Source organism: Dendrobates tinctorius, unplaced genomic scaffold (genome assembly GCF_039654945.1).
Source record: "Dendrobates tinctorius isolate UK_male_01 unplaced genomic scaffold, ASM3965494v1 ptg000073l, whole genome shotgun sequence".
Classification (NCBI taxonomy): Eukaryota; Metazoa; Chordata; class Amphibia; order Anura; family Dendrobatidae; genus Dendrobates; species Dendrobates tinctorius.
Window position 1 is genome coordinate 33,296,399 of NW_027361741.1, and position 27,613 is coordinate 33,324,011.

Below are 27,613 nucleotides of genomic sequence, written 5' to 3' on the forward strand. Positions count from 1 at the left end.
AGCGCTATGTCACAGGCTCGATGGCACAGATGTGACCAAAGTGACTAGAGGATAAGTGAGATTTTGAATTTCTGCAGACACTGGACAGTTTTGGATTGTGTGAGGCCCACTGAATATCTGAGCGCTATGTCACAGGCTCGATGGCACAGCTGTGACCAAAGTGACTAGAGGATAAGTGAGATTTTGAATTTCTGCAGACACTTGTGGACACTGGACACTTTTGGATTGTGTGAGGCCCACTGAATATCTGAGCGCTATGTCACAGGCTCGATGGCACAGCTGTGACCTAAGTGACTAGAGGATAAGTGAGATTTTGAATTTCTGCAGACACTTGTGGACACTGGACACTTTTGGATTGTGTGAGGCCCACTGAATATCTGAGCGCTATGTCACAGGCTCGATGGCACAGCTGTGACCAAAGTGACTAGAGGATAAGTGAGATTTTGAATTTCTGCAGACACTTGTGGACACTGGACACTTTTGGATTGTGTGAGGCCCACTGAATATCTGAGCGCTATGTCACAGGCTCGATGGCACAGCTGTGACCAAAGTGACTAGAGGATAAGTGAGATTTTGAATTTCTGCAGACACTGGACACTTTTGGATTGTGTGAGGCCCACTGAATATCTGAGCGCTATGTCACAGGCTTGATGGCACAGCTGTGACCAAAGTGACTAGAGGATAAGTGAGATTTTGAATTTCTGCAGACACTTGTGGACACTGGACACTTTTGGATTGTGTGAGGCCCACTGAATATCTGAGCGCTATGTCACAGGCTCGATGGCACAGCTGTGACCAAAGTGACTAGAGGATAAGTGAGATTTTGAATTTCTGCAGACACTTGTGGACACTGGACACTTTTGGATTGTGTGAGGCCCACTGAATATCTGAGCGCTATGTCACAGGCTCGATGGCACAGCTGTGACCAAAGTGACTAGAGGATAAGTGAGATTTTGAATTTCTGCAGACACTGGACACTTTTGGATTGTGTGAGGCCCACTGAATATCTGAGCGCTATGTCACAGGCTCGATGGCACAGCTGTGACCAAAGTGACTAGAGGATAAGTGAGATTTTGAATTTCTGCAGACACTGGACACTTTTGGATTGTGTGAGGCCCACTGAATATCTGAGCGCTATGTCACAGGCTCGATGGCACAGCTGTGACCAACGTGACTAGAGGATAAGTGAGATTTTGAATTTCTGCAGACACTGGACACTTTTGAATTGTGTGAGGCCCACTGAATATCTGAGCGCTATGTCACAGGCTCGATGGCACAGCTGTGACCAAAGTGACTAGAGGATAAGTGAGATTTTGAATTTCTGCAGACACTTGTGGACACTGGACACTTTTGGATTGTGTGAGGCCCACTGAATATCTGAGCGCTATGTCACAGGCAGAAATTGGCTAGTGTATCACAAACTACAAGGTGTATGTAGAATTGGGCAGAATAGGAATCTCCCTAGAGTGCAGGTCTGTAAGAACGGAACATGTCCTCGACTTATTCTCACAGAGTGACACAGATAGCTTCACTGTGGCTGTGATAACAGCCGTTACACGGTACTGTGTGAGGAGCGTACACCGCTGTATGTATGTGAAAAAATGCACGCTCAGTACCTCAGCAGGACAAAAAAAAAATTGGGATTGCTTTTAAAAAAGCAGTTTGCAGAGCAGTGGGTAAACAGCAATGCAGCTGTCAGGAAGCCTTAGAAGGCAGCCCAACAACCAACACCACTTATACACCACAATATAGCCTCCCCTTGCACTGCACACACAGTGACTGGTGTGTTGTACAGGCACAATCGCTAGTAGCAGAAGCAGTTTTTTTTTCTTCTTCCCTGCCTAACGCTCTCCCTACAGAATCAGCAGCAACCTCTCCCTATGCTAAGATCGGCAGAAGTAAGATGGCGGTCGGCGTGCACGCCCTTTTATACCCCCTGTGACTCCCACCAAAGCAAGCCAATCACTTGCATGCCCTTCTGAAAGATGGTGGTGACCCGTGCCTATGTCATCACGTTGCCCACAGTGTCCGTGGATCCTGATTGGCTGAAAAAGAGCGCAAAACAAACTTTTGAAACGCGACTTTGGCGCGTAAGTCACCGACCTCGTGGCCGACCTCATCCTAGGGTCGGGTTTCGTTTCATGAAACCCGACTTTGCCAAAAGTCGGCGACTTTTGAAATTGACCAACCCGTTTCGCTCAACTCTAGTTACCACTTTGTTTAGTTTTTTTCCTGTTTTTTCCCCAAAGGGCCATGTTTGTTTTTTTACTTCATCATGGTTTATGCCAGATAATATAATAAACCAATGACGATCTTAAAGAGACAGTGTTCCCGTGTCTACTTCCATTTAGATTTGAGTGATCCGATCTACCACAGTATGTTTATTTTTGAGTTTATTTTTTATTTTTGTAAAATTTTTCCTTATAAGGTGAGGACATAGTACCCCCATTTTCAGAGAAAATAGCCTTAATGCTTTAATATTGGTCACATACAGCAGCTGTTTTTTCTATGAAAGTCTTATTGTAACACTCAAAACTCATTAAATGGTTATTTTCTATATTGCCATTAAGGAGCATACAGCTCCCCTTCCTCACTAGTTCCTGCTTGCCAGAAAAATTGTGTTCTCCTGATAATTGACAATTTGGACCAGTGTATGGCTGGCCTGCTGATCTAAACTGTGCACTCAATGGCAGTTTTGCCTCTGCAGCATCAGAGGACCACCAGTACTTAGTTTGCCAGATTTTGCAATCCTGCCTACTTCAAAGCAGCACTTGCATCTTCCTTAGGAAACTAGCTACCTCTGATAGACTCCTGAGGTGGCTGGTAATTAGGTAATGTGCAATACAAAGTAGAACTAATAACCTGTTCTTAAGGCCCTTTTACATTTAGCGATGCACCAGCGATCCAACCAGCGATCCGACCCGGTCAGGATCGCTGGTGCATCGCTAAATGATCGCTAGTGAGCTTTCATACAGAAAGATCTCACAGCGATGCAGCAGCGACGCAGCGCACGATACTTACCATTCACACACAGCGATCCTGCGTCCTCCCGCCCGCGTCCAGCGTCGCTCGTCGTCACAGCAGGAAGTCTCAGCAGGAAGCGCCCGACGAGAAATGGAGCCGGACATTCTCGCGCGATCAGCGATGGACAGCGGGGGAGCCGGTCGCTGGTAAGTATCACACATAGCGATATCGCTAGCAATATCGCTATAACGTCACAAAACCAGTGACGTTTTAGCGATATTGCTAGCGATATCGCTTAGTGTAAAACCCCCTTTAGAATGGAGGTGATGTGTAAGGGTCTGGGCACACGTTGCATTCTTTTTCTGTGCAGCTTTGTCACAAAATGTTACAGTCAACAAACAGATCACAATGAGATCCTTTATCTTTCCCTGAGTAGAACGCACACCCCCGCTCTCCTTCCCCCGCCGATCCCCCCTGGTACATGACTCGCGTATAAGCTGAAAGGGGGACTTTCAGCCCAAAAAAATGGGCTGAAAATCTCGGCTTATACACGAGTATATACGGTATATATAATATAATATATATATACATATAATACATATAATATATAATATAGAGTATATGTATATATATATATATATATATATATATATATACACACATGTCAGTGACAAATACAGTTAGTATAGTGTGTGTGCAAAATTATTGACATGTATTTAATTAATAAATGATTATTTCTTGGAAAAAAATGTTGTGGGGTCCCCCCTAAAATTTATAGCCAGCAATAGCTTTTTTATTTTAGGATATTTATTTTGTGTTTTGTTTTTGGTTTTCCCAGCAATAGCTATGCAGACAGCTGAGAGCTGATATTTATACCCTAGAAAGGGGCCATGGATAGTGCCCCCCCGGCTACAAATATAGACATGCTCTTCCCACTGCCCTGTAGGGGATTGGAATGGAACACCCCTTTAATTCCTCCTCCTCTTTAAGAGCTCTCATGTCAAGATGCTAATAATGTAAATATGTTAATATGTTTCGGTACTGCTACACAGCTGTATATTACCGATTGTCTTTTTGGAACTGCCACGATTATGCGTTACCAAACTGTAAAATATTATGCTTTGTTGTGACTTTGTATTTCTGTACAGATGAGGGTAAGATAGTGCTTTATTTGGGAACAATAGAGGAGGGCACTTGTAGTATATATAGTATTTATAGACTGGGTAAGTGTAATATTGGAACGGGCCACTAGATAGGTACAGTTGATAGATAGTTCATATAGGGGTTAACTGTAGGAGGAGTAGCCATGGGTTAAGCTAGCATTATTTCATCTTCATGCACTGGAATCAAGTGTGCAGGAGCTGGGTCGCACCGCAGTGGAATCCCTGACCATGGACCAGCAACCAGAACAGGTACACCAGTAGATACTGAAGATAAGGTGGATACCACCTTTAGAGTAGCTCCACACTAGCGCGTCTGCTGCAGGATGCCTGCTGCTTGTATCCTACAGTGGACTCGCCCGTGAGGAGCTCAGATTATCATGGCGGCAAATAATTTAATACACTTTCCCACCTGCTTGTTTTCCATCCATCTCCATCCTTCTCTGCCTCTATGAAGACAGAGTTGTCAATCACATTAGATGTTAGAGAGGGGTGGAGAATTATGGAATACAATCAGGTGGGAAGGTAAATGTACATGATTGGCCCCACTGTGAATGTGAAGCACCGAGCGGCAGGACTTAGTTTGAACAGTCATCCTGCACTGACAGAATCCCTGTAAGTGTGGCATGTCACCTTGAGAAACGCTATTTATCTGCAGATATAGGGTTAATCTGCAGGTAAATGGGGTTAAGGCTATGTGCCCACGTTAGCGTTTTTAAACGCTCAGGAAACTGATCCCCTTCCCAGAAAACGCGTGTCTTTTTTTCGCGCGTTTCTTGCACGTTTTTTGCACAAAAGACGCACGTTTTTGACGCGTTTTTTCCGTACGTTTTCTGGGAACATTGGAAAAGGCTATGTGATTCCTGAGCATTTAAAAAAGCATGCATTGGCACAAAAAAGCCAAAAATGCATGCAATTTAATTTGAAGCTTCTTTTAAGCATTTCTGCAGCGTCTGAGCCGGCACAAACGCTGCGGAAATGCTTAAAAAAATGCAACGTGGGCACACAGCCTTAAAGCCTGGTTAGCTGGCTTAATTGGAAAGCGTTGGCTGCAGGGAGAAAATTAAACTTTATTCTCCCTTCCGCCAGTCGCTTTCTGTGATAGGGTTGGTGCAAGGAGGGAGGCATTACAGTCACTGCTAACTACAAAGTGAGCGTGCTGTAATAACGTCCCAGCACTGTCATCGGAACTTCGTCCAGGGAACCCAATCTCAGCCTGGGCTTCATTAAATGACTAACATGGCAGTAATACATGACAACCCATCAGCAACCTGCAACTGCATCACAGGAGGCTGATGGGAGATGGTGAGTGCAGGCACCGGCCATCGTGACATCTAAATGCCACTGTCCGTGATTGACAAGGGCATTTAAATACTTAAAACAGCAGCAATCAAGATGAGCTCTGATCACTGCTGTTACAGGCAGATGCCAGATATATATCACAGCCGACATCTGCCTGGAATTGGAGCAGGCTCAGCTCCTGAACCCGCTCCATACAATCATTTCCCTAAGGTAACAACTATGACAAGGTTAGCAAATTTCACGTCTGTTCCTAAACATGGAAAGACAAATGGAATTCCCTAACACATCTGAAAGAGCCCTAATAGATTTAGTAAATGTGTCTCAAACATACGAATGTTTTCACACACCACAATGCACATCTTACAAAAATACATATACAGGTAATTCCAGATACACAGACATACACAAATACGCACAAACACAAAAATACGCCAGTGCATGAATACATCATCTGAGCCACCATCAGTACATGGTACATCAATTGTGACATCATATCAGCCCAATATACCTTTTTTATCGCTTGAACCTACAACTCCCAGTGTGTCCTTAACAATGGAGATACTGGGAGTTGTTATCAGTCATTATCAGACTGCGGACCATACAAGAACCACAGCACTGATGAGACGCAGGCAGGATCACATATAAGCATTTGCATCCAGGTTTCTTATCTGTGACATCTTTTCTTTCTTTCTTGTCCAGACTCCATGATGACTCTTCTCATACACAGCTGTTTTCCGCAGACCTCCATCTTCTCCCTTCTTCTGCAGCACATCGCCACACAACACCCCTAAAAATAGCAGTGTCATTATAATGCTCCTAAATAAAAATATCTGCCCTCCTCATACTGTCCTCTCACACGGTGTCCCCCCTGTACTGCCCAGTCTCTACACTGTGCCCCGTCATCACACTACCTCTCTTCTGCATACTATTTCCTCCTTGCTGTGTCCTCACACTGTCCCCCCATACTGCCGCATCTATATACCTCTCCCCACACTGCCTAGTCTCTGTTCTGTGTCCCCTCACTCTTTTCTCCCCCATGCTGTCTCCTCTCACTCTCCATATTGTCTACTCATACATCCCCCTTCTGTTCCCCCACCCATTCCACCCTCCCATCATTCATCATACTGTTTCTTCACACATTCTCCCCAAATTGTCTCCTAAAATTTCTCCCTCCATCTCTCCCCATTTATAATAAATATTTGGAAGAACACAGACACACAGGCATGCAGAAACACCAAAAAACACGCAAAGACATGCAGACATGCATTAGCAGACACACACACTTGCAGATTGCACACACAGAAATGGGGACACACACATATACACACAGGCTAGCGCTCTTACACACTCAAAAGTGCACACAAAAACACGCAGACAGTTATTCTCATACACACAGATATGCACACAGAAATTCACGCTCAGACAAGTACACACACTCATGTAGGGAAGCATGCACATCCACGTGTGAAGACACATACACAGAAATGCACACATAGACACATACAAGCACACCCAGGAAAACACACACACTCACATGCAGACACTCAAAGACATACGCACACAGAAATCTATATGTAAAGACATGAGCATACCATGTATACATATACATGCAGGGGCGTAACTACCGCGGTCGCAGCTGCGACGGGGCCTGGAGTGCTTAAGGGCCCACTCGCGAGTTTGCACTTCGAAGGTGAGCTGTGTAGTGGGCATGTCAGGAGAATAACAGCCTCTGGGAGCTGCAGCCACCCATTGGCTGTGCAGCCCCGTGCTTTGATTGGCCGCCAGGCTGCAATTGGCCTGACGCTAATTGGCTCATTAGGGCAGCGAAGGAGCGCGCTCAGTTCCTGAGGCAGGCTTAGAAGGTGGAAGGCGCGCATTCAGGAGCACGCGATGTCCTGTGCGCACAGGACCTGTTATGAGGTTACAGGAGGGGAGGAGTCAGGGGTCACATGATCAGGGGCCTTGGTGTATGCAGGACTCTGCTGTGCTGGTTGTCATGGTGTTGGAAGAGGGGAAGTTTATGTGTAGGGTCAGGAGGGGTTTACAGGGTTGATGTAGCAGAGCCGTGTGTATACAAGGTGTACGGAGCAGAGCCGTTTGTGTACGAAGTGTATGGAACGCAGCCGTGTGTGTACGAGGTGTACGGAGCGGAGCCGTGTGTGTATGAGGTGGATGGAGAGGAGCCGTGTGTGTACGGAGCGAAGCCGTGTGCGTACGAAGTGGACAGAGCAGAGCCGTGTGTGTACGAGGTGGATGGAGAGGAGCCGCGTGTGTACGAAGAGTACAGAGAGGAGCCGTGTGTGTACGAGGTGGACGGAGAGGAGCCGTGTCTGTACAGAGAGGAACCGCGTGTGTACGGAGTGGAGCTGCCTGTGTATGAGGTGTACGGAGAGGAGCCATGCGTACAAGGTGTGCGGAGAGGAGCCATGTGTGTACGAAGCGGAGCCAGGTGTGTACGAGGTATACGGAGCAGAGCCGCGTGTGTACGAAGTGTATGGAGCGCAGCGGTGTGCATACAAGGTGTGCGGAGCGGAGCCACGCGTGTGCGAAGCGGAGCCGCACGTGTACGAGGTGTATGGCACGGAGCCTTGCGTGTACGAGGTGTACGGAGCAGAGTCACGTGTACGAGGTGTACGGAGCGGAGCTGCGCATGTACAGAACGGAGCCGTGCATGTACGAGGTGTATGGAGCACACATACACATATATACCATGCATATATACAGGCATGTACATATTCGGATATATATATATATATATATATATATACAGTATATATATACACACACACACACACACACACACATATAGCATGCATATATATAGGCATACACATTCACATACAATTAATTTATAACCATACACACACATTAGGGCTGTTAGTATCCTACCTTGCCTTGTCCTTAGTCTGGCACAGCCTTTGTTGAAGCACCGCACTTCAAAACCAGGAAGCAGCAGTGGAGTCTGCAGGGAGTGAGGTCACTTTTAGCAGAGCCGGGTCTGCTTGCTGTGACGTTGTTGGGCGTGTGACCCCTGCTGCTTCCTGCTCCCTGGCCCAGCATTCCTCTGCTCTGTGTGAGCATTTAAAGGGCCCACAACCTCTCTATTTTTTTTCCTTCCTCCCCTCTCCTGCTCTTCTCCAAGGGCCCACCGGGGATTTCCCCGGCACCCTGCCAGGCCAATCCGAGCCTGACAATGCCTGGTTGGTTAGCCAACACCTGCTTATCCGTCTGGATCTTCAAGTCCCACAGGATTTTAGCCCTTTCATTCTCCACCACTGTTTCTGGGGTCTCCCACCTGGACTTAGGAGGACTTACCCCATATGCTGTGCAGATATTCCTGTATACAATTCCCTCTACTTGATTGTGGCGTTCAGTATATGCTGTTCCTGCTTGCATTTTGCATCCTTTACACTGTGTTGGACAGTTTCTGAGGTTTCTTTGCATAGTCTGCACCTTGGGTCTTGTTTTGTGTGGTATATTCCTGCTTCTATGGATCTGGTACTTAGATGCGTGCTCTTGTGCTGCTATGATTAGTGCCTCTGTGCTGTCTCGGAGTCCAGCTTTCTCCAGCCATTGGTAGGATTTTTCCATGTCAGCCACCTCCATTATCTGTTGATGGTACATCCCATGCAGCAGCTTGTCTTGCCATGTCACTTCATGTTCCTGTTCTTCCTTCCAGATCTGTTGTTGTTGCTGTCTTAGGCTTTCTCTCAGCATCTCATCTTTTGGCACCATTCCTCTGATGTATTCCTGGATACTCCTTGTTTCATTCGTGATGGTGGCTTGGATGCTTATCAAGCCTCAACCACCCTCCTTTCTGTTGGTATACAATCTTTGGGTGCTAGACTTAGGGTGGAGACCTCCATGCATTGTGAGGAGCTTTCGTGTCTTCACATCTGCAGCTTCCAACTCTTCTTTGGGCCAGCACACTATGCCAGCAGGATATCTGATAACTGGCAGGGCATATGTATTGATGGTGTGGATTTTACTCTTCCCATTGAGCTGGCTCTTCAGAACCTGTCTTACCATTTGATGGTATTTGGATATTGCTGCTTTCCTTGCCTCCTCATCATTGTTACCGTATCCCTGTGGGATGCCGAGATACTTGTAGTATGTCTGCTATGTGCCCTGCTGGTAATTCCACTCCATCGGTCTTAACTACCTTGCCTCTCTTCATTACCAACCGGCCACCTTTCTCCAGTCCGAGGTCATCCCGCAGTCTTCACTGTAGATCCATGTGAGGTGGATCAGTGAATCGATGTCTCCAGGGGCGTAACTAGAACTGATTGGGCTCCATAGCAAACTTTTAAATGGGGCCCCCACAAAGACACACCCCTTCAAGACGCACCCTCTTATCGATAATGCATACTAGAGTCACATTAAGTACATTTTTTCCGCTGGGGCCCCGGATTTCCCCTACACTACATGCACCGGGCCGGCGGGCCCCCAAGACAGCATTGGCCACCCACAGCACCCGCCGGAGCACCGCAGTACTGTACTTAATTTATTTGCACTACTGGCCGCAGAGGCGTATCTAGGCTTTCTGGCACCTGGGGCAAGAGTTTGGTTCGGCGTCCCCCCCCCCAAGTACATATGCGACTTGCACAGTTAGTCATGTACCCACGAGCTGCTCTCCCTAATCCTCTCAATGTTCAGTAAAAAACTGAAAGCAGGAAGAGAAGCTCGTTGTCAAATATCAGGGACCTGGAGCAGACTTAGTTATTGCCAACACGTGTTAGGTGCCACAGGTAAGTTACAGGTGCTGTTAATTACACAAATTAGAGAAGCATCACATGATTTTTCGAACAGTGCCAATACTTTTGTCCACCCTCTTCTTTATGTTTGGTGTGGAATTATATCCAATTTGGCTTTAGGACAATTCTTTTTGAGTTTTTTCATTTAAGACAAATTAAATGAAGATAATAATACCAAAGAATTTGTGTTTGCAATCATTTTCAGGAAGAAACTGAGTATTATCTGACAGAATTGCAGGGGTGTCAATACTTTTGGCCACAACTGTATGTGATTTGTATACTTCTGGCCACATTCCAACTAGACGTGCCCGGCCTCGCTCTGTTCATTTTCATTGAGTGAGGCCACACACGTCTAGTCAGCATGTGACCGCATGTATGTAAATTACCGGCACGAGAGAATCCTGACAGCGTTCATGAGCACTGTGAGAATTCAGAAGTCTGCAGTCACATAGAATGCCTGCAGACTCAGCACAAACCTGGACAACCCCTTTAATGTTCCTACAAATAAAAGCATAAGAATTAGTCAGTATCACTAATAATATTTACATCCAGGTATCTTATAGATGACATCGTCTCTGGAGTCGGTCTCCTTTTCTTCTTCTTGTCCAGACCCCATGATGAGTTTTCTCATCCACAACCGTCTCTGCAGAAGTCCATCTTCTACCATCTTCTGCAGCAAATCTCCACACGATCCCCTTAAAGATAGAAGTGTCATTAAAATGCTCCTAAATAAAAATGTCTGCAATATACTGTCTCCTCACACTATTCCCCTCCCTCCTCATACTGTCTCCTCTAACATCCCCCTGTTCACCATACTGTCTCCTCATATATTTACCCCCTCACTCTCTATACTGTCTGCTCACACATACCCCCGACTCCCCATACTGTGTCTGCACACATCCCATCACCCTCACTTCCCATACTGTGTCCACATACATTAACCTGTTTGCTCCCCATACTGTCTGCACCCATCCCCCATACTGTTTCCTCATACATACTCTTCATTTTGTGTCCTCAAATCTCCCAACACACATTAAATCCCCCATCCCCACTCCAAATCCCCCATCCCTCACACACATTAAATAACCCCCATCCCCTCTCCAAATTCCCCCACACACATTAAATCCCCCAACCCCACTCCAAATCCCTCACACACATTAAATAACCCCCATCCCCAATCCAAATCCCCACACACATTAAATCCCCCAACCCCACTCCAAATCCCTCACACACATTAAATAACCCCCATCCCCTCTCCAAATTCCCCCCACACATTAAATCCCCCAACCCCACTCCAAATCCCTCACACACATTAAATAACCCCCATCCCCAATCCAAATCCCCACACACACATTAAATCCCCCAACCCCACTCCAAATCCCTCACACACATTAAATAACCCCCCATCCCCACTCCAAATCCCCCCACACATTAAATAACCCCCATCCCCACTCCAAATTCCCCCACACATTAAATCCCCCATCCCCACTCCAAATCCCTCACACACATTAAATAACCGCCATCCCCACTCCAAATCCCCCACACATTAAATAACCCCCATCCCCACTCCAAATCCCTCACATACATTAAATAACCCCATCCCCACTCCAAATCCCTCACACACATTAAATAACCCCTCAATCCCACTCCAAATCCCCCCACACATTAAATAACCCCTCATCCCCACTCAATAACCCCATCCCTACTCCCAAATCCCCCCACACATTATGTACCCGCCACTCCAAATCCCCCCACACATTAAGTATCCCCATCCCCACTCATTAACCCCCCACACATTAACCCCCATCCCCACTCATTAACCCCCCACACACATTAACCCCCCACACACATTAACCCCCCACTTATTAACCCCCATCCCCACTCCTTAACCTCCCACACATTAACCCCCATCCCCACTCATTAACCCCCCCACATTACCCCCCCACAAATTAACCCCCATACCCTCATTAACCCACCCACAAATTAACCCCCATCCCCACTCATTAACCCCCATCCCCACTCATTAACCCCCCACACACATTAACCCCATCCCCACTCATTAACCCACACACACATTAACACCCCCTCATTAACCCCCATCCCCACTCATTAACACCCCCACAAATTAACCCCCATCCCAGGCGTATTACCTGTCCAGACGCCAAGCATATGTAGCGGTGGGCGCCGCCATGTTGGGGGTGGGGCCAGCGCATCACACTACCCAGGAGGCTGCACGCCGGGAGTCAAGCAGTGCACAGGTGCCCGACGCCGAGGGAGCCGGAGGCCGGACGCGGGGATGCGCCAAGAAGCAGGAGCGCGCAGCGAGGTAAGTAGAGACTGGAGCTGAAGCCGGGACTGGAGCCGTGACAATTGCACTACCGGGTAGCGCCGATCGGAGCCGGGGACCCGGGCCCCTGTATGGGCCGGGCCCCAAAGCAACCGCTTCGGCTGCTACCCCGGTAGTTACGCCAGCGGATGTCTCGTTTGTTTTTTGCATACAGCTTGATGTCATCCATGTAGAGGAGGTGGCTGATGGTCCTTCCACTTTTGAACTTGTATCCATAGCCAGACTCTGTAATTATCTGACTGAGGGGGTTCAAGCCTAAGCAGAACAGCAATGGGGACAGTGCATTACCTTGGTATATGCCACATTTGATGGTCACTTGTGCTATTTGTCTTGAGTTGACTTCCAATGTTGTTCTCCATAGCCTAAATGAGTTTCTGAGGAACATTCTTAATTTCCTTTTGACCTTGTAGAGAGCCAAGCATTCACAGTTCCATGTGTGTGGCATTGAGTCATAGACTTTCCTGTAGTCAATCCAGGCTGGCCATGACAGGGATTTGATGTGGTGGTCCTTCATCCACACATTGATTCACCTAGCTGTGTGGCCTGGTGCATTGTCCTGCTGTAAAAACCAATCCTCAGAGTTGGGGAACATTGCCTGAGCAGAAGTAATCAACTGTTTTTCCAGGATAACCTTGTATGCAGCTTGATTCCTACGTCCTTCCCAAAGATTAACCTACCCAATTCCAGCCTTGCTGAAGCATCTCCAGATCAACACTGATCCTCCAACAAATTTCACAATGGGTGCAAGACACTGTGGCTTGTACACCTCTCCAAGTCTCCGTCTAACCATTTGATGACCAAGTGGGCAAAGCTGAAAGTTAGACTCATCAGAGAAGATTACCTTACTCCAGTCCTCTATGGTCCAATCCTTATCGTCTTTGGCAAAGTTCAGCCTGGCTCTCCTTTGCTTCTCATTGATGAAAGGGTTTTCTTTAGCTTTACATGACTTGAGCCCTGCCTCTTAGCGCCTGCTACGAATGTGTTCAACTGACACTGGAATGGATGTCAGACGTAGAGAAGCTGATTTTTATAAAACTGTGCAGTGGCCTCTTTATTTTTGCCAGAGCTGTATATTATAGATATGTATATATATATTAGATTTTATATGTATATATTCTATGGATTGTACTCACTCAGGTGCAATGGATGACAATCAGGAGGCACGTTCCCTTTAAGGTTCACGGGGTTAATTGCTTCATAAACCCACAAAGCAGAACAGAACAGCAAAAAAATAACCTTTAGCTCAGGCAAATCAAAGTACCAGTGTCCAGTACTCCAGGCTCGGTCCAGGAGCCTCAACACACACAGGAGGCTTCCCCCTCCCCACATACAGCCCTGTGTTAAGCAGTAGTCCACATTATATAGGTATAACCACACCCAGGAACCCCATCAACTGACTAGTTATGTGACTTTGACATCACCGCAGGCCTTGAAACACATAGAGCTATGGTGACGTCCCTTAGTGCTTTCGTGCACTAAAGAAAACACTCCGGGTTACATCACAGAGGCAAGCCATCTCTGTGACACATATCTCCCATCGACAATACGACCCTTAGCCATGCCACATACCTCGCTCCTCTGCCTAAAGATGTGGGGCTTTGCACTTTCCCCCACTAGGCAAGGGATTGTTAAGAGGGCATCGGCATTACTATGTAGCTTCCCTGCCCTATTTTCTACATGGAAGCTGAAGTCATGCAGGGCTAAGAACCAGCAGGTGACCCTAGCATTTTTACCCTTTGTTTCCCTCATTCATTTGAGTGGGGCATGGTCAGATATCAACCTAAATTTACGTCCCACAAGTACCGTAACGTGTCCACCGCCCACTTAATGGCCAAGCACTCCTCTACGACTGATTAATTCCTTTCATATGAAGATAGCCTCCTCCCCATGTATCTCCTGGGAAAGGACTGCTCCTACCCTGACATCTGAGGCATCTGTCTGAAGAATAAACTCTTTCTTAAAGTCTGGGACCATCAGAAAAGGTTGCTTACACAGAGCCCCTTTCATTTCTTGGAAGGATGACTCTGCCTCTTCGGACCATCTGACCATTACGGATTTTGTCCCCTTAAGAAGATCGGTCAGAGGCGCAGCCACCATGGTGAAGTTTGGGATGAACCTTCTGTAATATCCCACAATACCCTGGAAGGCTCTAACTTGCTTTTTGGACAAAGGTCTTGGCCATGTTTGAATTGCCTCCACTTTACTGACTTGGGGTTTTATTTCGCCTCGACCCAATACACATCCCATGTATTTGGCTTCTTCTTTACCCAAGGCACACTTCTTCAGGTTTATTGTAAACCCCGCCTCCCTTAGAGCATCAAACACTGCTTCGACCTTCTCCAGATGACTCTCCCAGTCCGGGCTAAAAATGACAATATCATCCAGGTACACAGCGGCATATAGTTTATGAGGTGCAAGGATTCTATCCATAGCCCTCTGGAAGGTCGCCGTAGCTCCCTGCAGGCCATACTGCATCCGGACATTCCGAAAGCATCCATCTGGTGTAGAAAATGCAGTTTTCTCCTTGACTTTCTGTGCCATGGGGATCTGACAATATCCCTTTGTCAAATCAAAGGTGGTTATGTACCTGGCGGGCCCAAGTATTTTGATGAGCTCATCAACGCGTGGCATGGGATATGCGTCGAACTTGGAGACCTTATTCAGCTTCTGATAGTTATTGCAGAACCTCCATTTACCATCAGGTTTTGAGACCAGGACAAATCAGTCTCGACCAACCGCTCTTGGATTCCTCAATGACCCCGAGCTTCAACATATGCTGCACCTCCTTGGAGATTACTTCTCGACGGGCCTCAGGAATTTGATAAGGCTTCACCTTCACCCGCACATGTGGCTCTGTCAGAACTTCATGCTCAACGACCTTCGTGCACCCCAGCAATTCTGAAAACAGGTCCCTGTTCTTCTGGAGCAACTCCTGGCACTGCTGTTTATGGGCCTTCGATAGCATCTCCGCTATAGTAACCCCTCCAACCTCACCTTCTAGATTGCCCAGCAAGCACGGAGTTACCACTGGCTCTCTGTCTTGCCATGGCTTGATGATGTTGACATGGTAAACCTGGTTTGGTTTCCGTCTTCCTGATTGGTGAATCTTATAGTTTACCTCACCAAGCTTCTCCAGCACCTCATATGGCCCTTGCCATTTGGCCAAGAACTTGCTCTCCACCGTCGGAACTAGCATGAGAACTCGGTCTCCCGGATTGAACTGCCATACTCTTGCAGATCGGTTGTAGGCCCTGGCCTGAGCTTCTTGTGCCTGGCGGAGGTGTCCTTTCATGATGGGCATCACCTTCGAAATCCTCTGCTGCATCAGTGCCACATGCTCAATGACGCTTCTGTGGGGCATGAATTCAGCTTCCCAGGTTTCCTTGTCTATATCCAGGAGACCTCGCGGATGTTGGCCATACAGAAGCTCGAAGGCCGAGAACCCCGTGGAGGTATATGGAACTTCAAGATGGAAAACAGCAAATACTGTAAGAGACAGTCCCAGTCGCTACCATCTTTCTCTATGGCTTTTCTTAGCATGCTCTTCAGTGTTTTGTTAAATCTCTCAACAAGGCTATATGACTGAGGATGGTACACTGACTGTCTTCAACTGGGAAATTTGCAGGACCTTGCATAACTCCCTCATCACCTTGCTCATAAAAGGTGTCCCCTGGTCAGTCAGGATCTCCTGCGGCAAACCTGTCTGGGAAAACACATGGACCAACTCGCGGGCTATACTCTTCGTGGAGGAGTTTCTTAGGGGAATTGCCTCAGGATAGCATAGTCCAGGATGACTAATATATACTGATGGCCCTGGGCTGATTTAACTAGGGGACCGACCAAGTCTATGGCAATTCTCTCAAATGGTACCTCAATAATGGGCATTGGCACAAGGAGGGTCCGGAAATGAGAGGTGGGGGCAGTTAACACATGTAGGGCAGGACCTGCAATAGTTTACTATTTCCCGGTGACACCCAGGCCAATAGAACCTCTGCACAACCCGTTCCTGCGTCTTTTCCACCCCCAGGTGTCCCTCCAAGATGTGTGAATGGGCCATTTCCAACACTTTCCATCGATAGGGGCCTGGCACTATCAACTGCTCTACCAACTCCTCCCTTATTTTCATGACCCGGTATAACAACTCCCCACTCATCATAAAATAGGGAAATCTTGTGTCAGCCCCCGGCTCCTGTGAAACCCCATTAATGACGGTGACATTGTTTTCCCATGAGCGAAAGTTAATTTTAAAAATTGTCTATATCTGACTGTGTACAGAACATGCCACAGCTCCTGGGCAGGGGAGGAAGCAAAAGACAATACTGACATTACAGCAGGAGATCGCAGAGGATACATTTTGTGAGGTAAAATATTGTTTCAAAACAGTCAGTGAAATATTTTACAAAATGAATCCCCCGTGATCCCCTGCTGTAATGTCAGTATTGTCTTTTGCTTCCTCCCTTGCCCAGGAGATGGGGTATGCTCCGTACACAGTCAGACACAGACAATTTTTAAAATGAACTTTTGTTCGTGGGAAAACCCCTTTAATGTGACCGGCTTCCTCTGCCTGTAGACACGTCGCACATCTGCCGCCGGGATCAGCTGAATGATTCACTGCACCTGCGTGGAATTTGCGCAGGCATAGTGCGACAGTGTTCCACTGGTGGTACCGCGCAAGAGGCTGCATGAGTGTGTGTGAGTGTGTGTAAGTGTGAGTGTGTGAGTGTGTGAGTGTGAGAGTTTGAGTGTGTGAGTGAGTGTGTGTGTGAATCTGAGTGTGTAAGTGTGACAGTGTGAGTGTGAATGTGAGTATGAGTGTGACTGTGAGCATGTGAGTGTGAGAGTGTGAATGTGAGTGTGTGAGTTAGTGTGTGCGACAGTGTTCCACTGGTGGTACTGTGCAAGAGGCTGCATGAATGTATGAGTGTGAGTGTGTGTGAGTGTGAGTATGAGTGTGAGTGTGACTGTGAGTGTGTGAGTGTGTGAGTGTGACTGTGAGTGTGTGTGTGTTACTGTGGGTGTGACTTGAGTGTGTGAGTGTGAATGTGTGAGTGTGACTGTGAGTGTGTGAGTGTATGAGTGTGACTGTGAGTGTGAGAGTATGAGTGCGAGAGTGTGAGTGTGAGTGTGTGTGTGAGTGTGACTGTGAGTGTGACCAGAGGCGTATCTAGGCTCTCTGGCACCCGGGGCAAGAATTCGGTTCGGCGCCCCCCCCCCCAAGTACATATGCGACTTGCACACTTAGCCATGTACCCACGAGCTGCTCCTCCTAATGCTCTCAATGTTCAGTAAAAAACTGAGAGAAGCAGGAAGAGAAGCTCGTTGTCAAGTATGAAAATTGCACATGAGTGAAGTGACCATGTGATGACTACTGGAACCTGCAGCGCTGAATCCTGACATTGCAGCTTCTGAATTCTCACAACGAATGCACTGCACACATTTAGGATTCTCCCTTGCCGATGTACAATCATGTCAGCACAAGTATGTGATTTATATACTTCTGGCCACATTCCGACTAGACGTGCCCAGCCTCGCTCCGTTCACTTTCATTGAGTGAGGCCACACATGTCTAGTCAGCATGTGACCGTATGTATGTAAATTACCGGCATGAGAGAATCCTAACAGTGTGCAGTGAGCACTGTGAGAATTCAGAAGTCTGCAGTCACATAGAATGACTGCAGACTCCGTACAAACCTGGACAACCCCTTTAATGTTCCTAACAAATAAAAACATGAGAATTAGTCAGTAGCACAAATAATATTTACATCCAGGTACCTTATACATTAACCCAATCCCCATTCATTAACCCCCGCACACATTAACCCAATCCTCACTCATTAACCCCCATCACATTAAATAACTCCCATCTCCACTCCAAATCCCCCCACACATTAACCCCATGGCATCCCCACTCATTAACCCCCATCCCCACTCTAAATACCCCCACACATTAACCCCATGGCATCCCCTCTCATTATCCCCCATCCCCACTCTAAATACCCCCACACATTAACCGCCATCCCCTCTACAAATCCCCCCCATCTCCCATCTTTGGTGGTTCTTCAGCTCCACAGTGGAGCACACTTACCACCAGCGTTTGCTTTGGGCGCCGGGGAGTGACGTCAGCAGCGTGATCACATGACATGATCACGCTGCTGACGTCGCTCTGGCCCGGCGGTCAGAGCTTCAATTGTACAGGCGTCTGTATAGACGCCAGTACAATTGCTCCCTGGGAGCCGGCACGGCCTCCTTCTCTGCGCCGGCTGTCAGCTTGACAGCTGACACAGAGAACCGCCGACTCTCAGGCGGGGGGCGGCAGAACGCAGCCGCCAGGGAGGACACTGCGGACCGCTGCATTAGGCGGCCCGACTGCGCCCCCCTGCTGGCTGCGCCCGGGGCAACTGCCCCGGCTGCCCCCCCTAGATACGCCACTGAGTGTGACTGTGAGTGTGTAAGTGTGACTGTGAGTGTGAGAGTGTGAATGTGAGTGTGTGAGAGTGAGTGTGTCTGTGACTGTGTGAGTGTGTGTGAGTTTGTGACTGGGTGAGTGTGACTGTGAATATGTGAGTGTGAGTGTGAGAGTATGAATGTGAGAGTGTATGAGTGTGAGTGTGAGAGTGTATGAGTGTGAGTGTGTGAGTGTGAGTGTGAGTGTGTGAGAGTGTGAGTGTCTGAGTGTGAGTGTGTGAGTATGAGTGTGTGTGTGAGTGTGTCAGTGTGTGTTAGTGTGAGTGTGTGTAGTGTGTACGGCGTATAGAGTGTGTGTGTGTGTGTGGTGCGACGGTGTTTCGCTGGTGGTACCGCGCAATAGGTTGGTACCAGCAGCAGTTTCGAAATTGGAACACTCATCACCTGGGTGTCCCAATATGGCGGTCGGTGAACTTCCTCCGCTTGGAATTCTGCGATACAGTGACATCTGGACAGAACAGGAAATTAAAACATTACACGACAATTATACAAATAGACTAGATGAAGAGCCCAGCGTTGCCCAGGCATAGTAACTAACAACGGTTAGTTATAACAAATTATAATGATTATATCTATATATGTAAAGCTGAGTGTAGAGCCCCTCCCACTCCACGTAGCCACATTCACTATAATATCCCACATCATCCCGTCAGCCAGAGCCAACGGACTATTACCTCTAATATCCTACATCGTCCTGTCAGCCAGAGCAACCGGACTACTACCCCTGATATCCCACATCATCCGATCAGCCAGAGCCACTGGACTACTACCACTAAAATCCCACATCATTCCGTCAGAGCCACCGGACTACTACCCCTAATATCCCACATCATCCCGTGAAAGCCACCAGACTACTACCCCTAATAGCTCACATCATTCCATCAGAGCCACCGGACTACTACCCCTAATATCCCACATAATCCTGTCAGCCAGAGCTACTGGACTACTACCACTAATATCCCACATCATCCCGTAACCGCTGCCGGACTACCACTAATATCCCACATCATCCCGTCAGAGCCACCGGACTACTACCCCTAATATCCCACATCATTCTGTCAGAGCCACCGGACTACTTCCCCTAATATCCCACATCATCTCGTCAGAGCCACCGGACTACTACCCCTAATGTGCTGCATCGTCAGCCTGGGGTCAGAACCAGAGTGCTGAGTGGAACAGTCTTAACTTCCATGCCAGGGATCCCTTTAAGAGAGGCCTGGCGTCAGAACCAGAGCACTGAGTGGATTTGCCCTGACTTCCATACCAATGATCCCTTTAATAGAAGCCTAGGGTGAGAATCAGAGCGCTGAGGTATTTACCCTAACTTCCATACTGGTAATCCCTTTAAGAGAGGCCTGGGGTCAGTACCAAAGCGCAGTTAGGATTTGCCCTCACTTCCATACCGGGGATCCCTTTAAGAGAGGCCTGGGGTCAGAACCAGAGCGCTTAGTGGAATTGCTCTAACTTCCATAACAATGATCCCTTTAAGAGACCCTGGGGTCAGAACCACAGTGCTGAGTGGAACGGTCCTAACTTCCATACCGGGGATCCCTTTAAGAGAGGCCTGGGGTCAAAACCAAAGCACTGGATGGATGTACCCTGAGTTCCATACCAATGATCCCTTTAATAGAAGCCTGGGGTGAGAATCAGAGCACTGAGGTATTTACCCTAACTTCCATACCGGTGATCCCTTTAAGAGAGGCCTGGGGTGAGTACCAAAGCGCAGTTTGGATTTGCCCTCACTTCCATACCGGGGATCCCTTTAAGAGGGGCCTGGGTCAGAATCAGAGCGCTGAGTGGAATTGCCCTAACTTCCATACCAATGATCTCTTTAAGAGAGACTGGGGTCAGAACCAGAACGCTGAGAGGAATTTCCCTAACTTCCATACCGGAGACCCCTTTAAGAGGGAAGATGTGCCTATGTGATGGAGGACGTGTGATGAGTATATGGGCACGGGAGGGGGGATTCATTTGTTATGTGCTCTGTGCTCCTGTCTGGGGGGCAGACAATAGCTGGGAGCTTATGTTTCCAGGGATGCTAGATTTCTCCCACCCGGTCACTGTCTGCTGAGGTGTTGTCATGGAGTGAGAAAACTGTTGCTCATAGCAACCAATCACAGCTCAGCTTCTTTTAAACAGCTCTGGTGAAATGAAAGATGCTTCGTGATTGGTTGTTGATACATACATACATACATTCATTCAATTTTATATTTATATATAGATACAATATGTATATATATATATTATATATACATGTGTGTGTCACTGACATCTATATATATACAGTATATATTTGTATACTGTATGTATTCTATGTGTGATCATAGCAAAGAGCAAACAGATGAACGGCAAACTAGGGCACACAAATCACCACATTAACAGATGAAGCTATTTATCTGAATATATATTTCAGTCAAAAAACAGAGGTGCTTGCATGAAAAAGCATGAATATTTCAATGTGAAATGAAAAAAGAAGAAATATGCAGCACTCACCGATATAGCTGAGGAAGTGTGCGTCTTTATTTCACATGAATTCCATCAACAGATATGTAGACATGCAGGACGTTAGAGGAATGCTAGGGGAGGGAGGTGCCGGACAACGGCCGTTTCGCGATTACTCGCTTCGTCCTGGACCCGTAGTTGTGAGTAATCGCAAAACAGCCGTTGTCCGGCACCTCAGTCCCCTAGCATTCCTCTAACGTCCTGCATGTCCACATACTGTATCTGTTGATGGAATGCATGTGAAATAAAGACGCACAGTTTTTCAGCTTTATTGGTGAGTGCTGCATATTTCTTCTTTTTTCATATCACATTGATGTATTTTATGTGTGTATATCTAGTATTTTATGAGCTGTCAGTGTGATTTTACTGTACACCACACATGAATTGCCAGCTTTTCAAAGGACACCGGTGCCTAAAAATCAGACAGCAATGGTGTCGGGGAAATGGGTGAGGTTGTAAGTATGGTTTAATTAAGATTTACTAAAGGAGTCTGTGTCATTCTTTCAGATAAAGGACTTTTTTTCTGTGTGTGTTTTTATATGACATTACTATGGGGTTAGTAATGGGGGTGTCTTATTGATGCCTCTCCATTACTAACCTTGGGGCTTGATGTCACCTGACAATACAAAGGTAAAATCAACCCCCCAACTATCACCCCACTTGCCATCGCTGCAGCGCAAGTGGGAAGAGCAAGGCTAAAGCCAGAATTCGCACATCTTAGAGGTGCATGGCTGAGATCTGATGTTTTTAGCCTGTGGAGTCAGTATCTTTGGCCCCTTCCTAGGTTATTAATATCAGTCCACAGCTTTCTGGATTGTATTTGCTGGTTATTAATTATAGGGGAACCCTATGTTTTTTTGGGGGGTCCCCCATGTTAATAGCCAGTAAAGGCTATGTATACAGTTGTGACCTGATATTAATAGCCTGGGAAGCTCAATGGGTATTACCCTCTTCCCAGGCTATAAACATCAGCCCCAAGCCATCGACTTTCACTCTGCTGGTTAAGAAAATTAAGCGGAAGCCCATGCCATTTTTTTCACAAAAATAATCTTTTACTAATTACATACATGTACAGTAAGCTGCACACACTGTACTAATTGTATGTCACTGACAACTGTGTAGCTAACTATTCTATGTGTATATACTGTATGTAATCCACTATTCCATCCTGCCGGCTCATGCTGTGAATTTACAGTATGTGGTACTGAATTGCCAGCTTTTCTTCTATCAATCTATCTATTTAATACTGTATATATATATACATATATATATGTGTGTGTCTGACATCTATATATCTATCTATTCTATGTGTATATATCTATTTTTTCTATTCTAACCTGTCACGCTGTGACTTTAAGGGTGTGTGCACACGCTGCGGATTCTGCTGCGGTTCCGCAGCGGATTTGGCCGCTGCGGGTCCGCAGCAGTTTTTGCTGCGGTGAACAGTACCTTTATTCCCTATGGGAATACAAAACCGCAGTGCAGACGGTGCAGATTTTTCCTCGCGGTTTTTCTGCGGTTTTGAAACCGCAGAAAGAATTGACATGTCAATTCTTTCTGTGGATTCCGCTGCGGTTTGCCATCTCCTCCATTGAGGAGATGAAAAACCGCAGGACAAAACCGCAGAGCAATCCGCAGGTACAACCGCAGGTCTTTTGACCTGCAGATTTACCTGCGGATTTTACAAAATCCACGCGGCCAAATCCGCACCCCAATCCGCAGCGTGTGCACGTAGCCTTATGTTTGCCGCAGAAGAATTGGCAGCTTTTATTTTATCTATTTATCTATCTATCTATTATCTATATATAATATATATATATATATATATATATATATATATACAGTGGATATGGAAAGTATTCAGACCCCTTTAAATTTTTCACTCTTTGTTTCATTGCAGCCATTTGGCAAATACAAAAAAGTTTATTTTTTTTCTCATTAATGTACACTCTTCAGCCCATCTGGACTGAATAAGAAACAGAAATCTAGAAATTTTTGAAAACGTATTAAAAAAAAACTGAAATATCACATGGTCATAAGTATTCAGACCCTTTGCTCAGTATTGAGCTAGTACAGCCATGAGTCTTCTTGGGAATGATGCAACACGTTTTTCACACCTGGATTTGGGGATCCTCTGCCATTCTTCCTTGCAGATCCTCTCCAGTTCCGTCAGGCTGGCTGGTGAACGTTGATGGACAGCCATTTTCAGATCTCTCCAGAGATGCTCAAATGGGTTTAGGTCAGGGCTCTTGCTGTGCCAGTCAAGAATGGTCACAGAGTTGTTCTGAAGCCACTCCTTTGTTATTTTAGCTGTGTGCTAAGGGTCATTGTCTTGTTATTCCTCTATCCCGCACCAGAAAGGATTGATGGCTGTGGACTACTATCTGGGTACCCAAGGGAGACAATATGATAGGCACAACAAATTTGTGTTGAAGGTCTTGGAATTTTGTTTAACCAAGAATGTATTCCATTTTGACCAGAAGTACTTCCACCAGTTCAGGGGCGCTGCTATGGGTAGCCCCTGTGTACCCATTTATGCCAACTTGCTCCTGGGCTGTTGGGAGGAAACAGTGGTCTTTGCTGACCATGAGCACTGTCGTGAAGATAGGATAGTGCAATGGTTGCGATATATTGACAACATAGTGGTCACAAGGAAAGGTGACAGCTTGGATTTTGGTACTTTTTTTAATGGACTGAACTAAAATTATATAGGTCTTCGATTTACCTATGATGTCAGTTCCAATAGGTTACCTTTTTTGGATATTTGCATCGAGAGGGGCAATAATGGGGCAATTCTCACAAAAACACATAGGAAAGATACAGCTATCAATTCCCTCCTGAGGTAGGAGAGCAGTCACCCGGATCCCCTCAAAAGAGGAATCCTCAAAGGCCAATATCTGAGGATATGCCAAAATTGCTCAAACACCAAATCTTTTCAAGAACAAGCAGAGGACTTACAGTCAAGATTTTTAGAGAGGGGCTATCCTGAGAGTGTTCTGAAAAAAGCCTATAAGGAATCCCTAAAAAAGGAAAGGAAAGAATTGTTAATCCCTAAGTCAAGGGTAAAGGAAAATAACACTATCCGTTTCATCACTAGATATTCCAATGGAGCAAGTCACATTAGGGCTATCCTTCAAAAACACTGGTCCATATTGATGATGGCTGCGGATATCAACAAACATATTACCCCCACTCCACAAATTACATATAGGAGGGGTAGATCTCTGGGTGACAGATTGGTCGACAGCAATTATGAACCCAAAAATGCAGCTGTCTTTTTGGGATCCCGAACTATAGGTTGTTTCAAATGCCGCAGGTGCAAAGCGTGTACCACTGTTGTATCCACCAAGACATTCTCAAGCAATGTCACAGGAGTCACGTATTCCATCCAACAATTTATCAACTGCCGAACTAAGGGTATAATATACAAGGTCACTTGTGAATGTGGGAAGGAATACGTGGGAAAGACCAAAAGAGAGTTCGGAAGAAAGTTTGTGAACATCTCCGTGACATCATTAACAAAAGTACTGCCACCTGAGGAAGAAGGATCATTCTGTTGAAACGCGTTGTGGAAGCATAATAAAGAAGCATTTTACCATCCCATTTTAATTTTTCGCGCTCCTTCAAGACCGGTTTTGCACTGAACTACAATTAACTGTCTCACTCTCTCCTCTTCTGAGGTGCCCGGCAGGAGCAGCATTTCCTTTATTAACGTAAGGCTGGCGCTCTGTTACTGACCGTCCTTTATACCATTATCATTAACAAAAGGGATACTCCTGTACCCAATTATATTACTCTTGTGCACCAAGTAGACACAAACAAGCTAGCTTTTGTGGGAATAGACAAGATCTTACCATCTGTTAGAGGTGCTGACTGGGATAGGTTGTTACTTCAGAGGGAAAGCAGGTGGATTTTTTATCTGAATACAATTCATCCCCAAAGTTTAAATGAACAGCTTTCCTATGCACCTTTCTATATACCTAGCAGCAGCTCCTATATATTCTTTCCCATGACTATACTGCTGTAAGCATATTCTTCAAGATATCTATCATATATGTAGCCACATAGTAATGCATCCAGCTAGCATTCACATTTTGTGTTTTTGAGTATAGTGATTGTGAAAGGGAGAGTTATATAGGGATAGCCGCCATTGAGTGTGGGCACCAACTGCGCAGGTCTTTAGGGTGCCAACCTCTGCGTGAGATAGGGAACAGGAGTGTAGGGCCATCTGCCATTAGGGAATTTAGGGCCACTTCCCCTCTCACTTTTTTTGATTTTTCAACTTTTTCAACAACGGCTCATGAATATTCAAATTATTTTTATCTGTGTTTCCTCCTTGTCAACCTGTTACTATGGTCAGCTATACAATTGTTTTCTGAATATTTTTCATTGTCTTGTTGGTAGGTGAACCTTCGGCCAAGTGTGAAGTCGAGAGCACTCTGGAAGAGGTTTTCATCCAGGATATCTCTGTACTTGGCCACATTCATGTTTCCTTCAATTGCAACCAGTCGTCCTGTCCCTGCAGCTGAAAACTCCCCCATAGCATGATGCTGCCACCACTATGTTTCACTGTTGGAATTGTATTTGGCAGGTGATGAGCAGTACCTAGTTTTCTCCACACAGACTGCTTAGAATTATCACCAAAAAGTTCTATCTTTGTCTCATCAGACCAGAGAATCTTATTTTTCATAGTCTGGGAGTCATTCATGTGTTTTTTAGCAAACTCTATGTGGGCTTTCACATGTCTGGTACTGAGGAGAGGCTTCCATTGGGCCACTCTGCCATAAAGGCTCAACTGGTGGAGGGCTGCAGTGATAGTTGACTTTGTGGAACTTTCTCCCATCTCCCTACTGCATCTGTGGAGCTCAGCCACAGTGATCTTGGGGTTTTTCTTTACCTCTCTCACCAAGGCTCTACTCCCACGATTACTCAGTTTGGCTGGATTGCCAGGTCTAGAAAGACTTAAGTTGGTCCCAAAATTCTTCCATTTAAGGATTTTGGAGGCCACTGTGCTCTTAGGAACCTTGAGTACTGCAGAAATTATTTTGTAACTTTGGCCAGATCTGTGCCTTGACACAATTCTGTCTCTGAGCTCATTGGCCAGTTCCTTTGACCTCATGATTCTCATTTGGTCTGACATGCACTGTGAGCTGTGAGGTCTTATATAGACAGGTGTGTGACTTTAAAAATCAAGTCCTATCAGTTTAATTAAACACAGCTGGACTCCAATGAAGGAGTAGAGGCATCTCAAGGAGGATTCCACAGAAATGGACAGCATGTGACTTAACACCTTTCTGACATCAGACGTAATATTCCGTCCATGTGCCCTGGGCCAACTTGACCATGGACGGAATATTATGTCATCGCAATCGGCCGCGCTCACAGAGGGTGCGCGGCCGATTGCGGCCAGGTGTCAGCTGATTCTCACAGCTGACACCTGGAACTAGGTGCCAGGAGTTGTCAAAGACTGCTCCCGGCACTTTAACCCTCAAAATACTGCAATCAAACAAGATCGCAGCATTCCGGGAGCCGGCGCAGGGCTGACAGCCCCTTTGCCTTTGGATCAGAGACCCCGCAGCATTACGCAGGGTCCCAATCGTTGCCATGGTGAGCAGATGTCGTCATGATGACTTCCGGCTCACCAGAGCTATTAAACTTGCAGATCATGCGAAGTGCATGATCAGCAGGTCTCCCTGTCAGTGCAGCACTGACAGCTTCTATGGCAGTGATGGCGAACCTGTCATGGTCACGTGTGTCAGGACGCAGATGATACCGCAAGGCGGACCCATAACACACGCGACCCTGGACACACCGCCTCCAGTGGGGCGCATTTAATTAATAAAACGTGCAGGTGGATACGCCGCCTCCACCTGGCGAATTTAGGTATTACACGTTATACAATAAATCAAATGATAAAGGGGGAACCTGGGAAACTTAAACAAAGGTGGGCCCTGCGATAGGGAATGGGGGACGTGGAGACCTCCTAAGCTCCCCTGAGCCAGTGTCCCTGCACTCCTTACATTCCCTAAACAGGCTCCGCACCTGTCGCCGCACGCGTACCTTAACGCCCTTGCTCACCCTGACCCTAAACCCTCACTAGGGAATGGGTCGGTGCGGAG